This window comes from Meleagris gallopavo, chromosome 14, assembly GCF_000146605.3.
Source record: "Meleagris gallopavo isolate NT-WF06-2002-E0010 breed Aviagen turkey brand Nicholas breeding stock chromosome 14, Turkey_5.1, whole genome shotgun sequence".
Lineage (NCBI taxonomy): Eukaryota > Metazoa > Chordata > Aves > Galliformes > Phasianidae > Meleagris > Meleagris gallopavo.
In genome coordinates this window covers 1,034,016-1,034,912 of record NC_015024.2, presented here as the reverse complement: position 1 = coordinate 1,034,912, position 897 = coordinate 1,034,016, and positions in this window count along the sequence as shown.

Below are 897 nucleotides of genomic sequence, written 5' to 3'. Positions count from 1 at the left end.
TAACTGCTTTTACTAACATCTTCTCTCCTCCCTTTCCATCTTCTCTGTGACCCCTGAGCAACAGGGGAAGAACAGAACAAAGACCAAGAAAGTCTGATGGCTTTTTACTACTGCACTGTAAATGAGATTGAAGAAAGCATACAAGGATACGTATGAGTTGCTTTTAAGAAAGAGCAGTTTGAGATTGGAGTCTAGAAAGAAATGATCTTAAGGTTTCTTTAATTTTTTCTTTCTACAGATTGCTGCTTTTGTACACTCTGGAAATGCTTGAGGCCATTGATGACGTCTGTCAGAGTTCTTAGAAAAGAGGGACTGAGACCTGACTCTGCTCAGCACGTCTCCGCTGTCCCCACCACACACCATAATGAGCTTGGAGCAGAGAATAAAAGCACAGCAAGAAAAATCAGAACAGGAGTTCAGAAAAATTTCTAACTAAACACTCAGGACAGAGCCTGCAATTAGCAGAAGACAAATTAGTATCCCAGTTGGGGATATGAAGAGTAAGCTGTTAACTTAAAGGATACTCCAGCCCAGAGGGATGCTGCCTTCTCTAGAATAATTTGCATCTCATTAAAATTCAAGTCTCCTCTCCTTACATTTAATCACATTTCATTACCCACAGCTCCCTCGCTGGGACGTCTCTTGGTTGAACTTCAGTCAGGACCTGTGGTAAAGCTGCTGGAAGTGAGAGCGCTTACCTTTCAGAGTCTTCTTGAGATGAGACGGAAGACCTCTGAGTCACTGAAGGTCAAAATAATCCACCTTCCCATTATAGAAGAGTTGGGGAGGGACATATGCCTGTAAAGCAGAGAAGAAAACTTGTTTGCCCCATCAATCCCATACACAGGACCCCCAGCAGATACTAGCACCAATAGGTAAGCCCTAAGACAGAGCCCA